Raw genomic sequence first — 246 nt, forward strand, 5'->3', positions numbered from 1 at the left:
AAGCAGCAGCAGGAACAGCAACAGCAGCAACGGCAACAGCAGCAGAAGCAGACAAAGGCGTTGCATGTGTGCGCGTGTGTGTTCTGCTGCAGCGGCAGGAATGCGGCTATCGCCCAGCATTGACTGCCTCTCAGTTCCTTACTCCTGTTGGGTTTGCAGAGAGAAAGCTGCTGCTGTGCTGCGACGTCCTCACCATCGTCCGCGCCATTCACAACCAGGTGCAGCTAGACAGACGCAAAGCCAAAA

General features: G+C 56.5%; 1 protein-coding gene across 1 annotated transcript in view; it reads right to left on the reverse strand.

The window, feature by feature from the left end:
- Positions 1-246, reverse strand: part of EMH_0058150 (uncharacterized protein) — a gene marked incomplete at both ends in the record, with an annotated part of 1,993 nt that overhangs the window by 588 nt on the left and 1,159 nt on the right. The gene's annotated exons all lie outside the window — the stretch shown is intronic.

Source organism: Eimeria mitis, genomic scaffold (genome assembly GCF_000499745.2).
Source record: "Eimeria mitis Houghton genomic scaffold, Emh_scaff2745, whole genome shotgun sequence".
In the NCBI taxonomy this organism is placed as follows: domain Eukaryota; phylum Apicomplexa; class Conoidasida; order Eucoccidiorida; family Eimeriidae; genus Eimeria; species Eimeria mitis.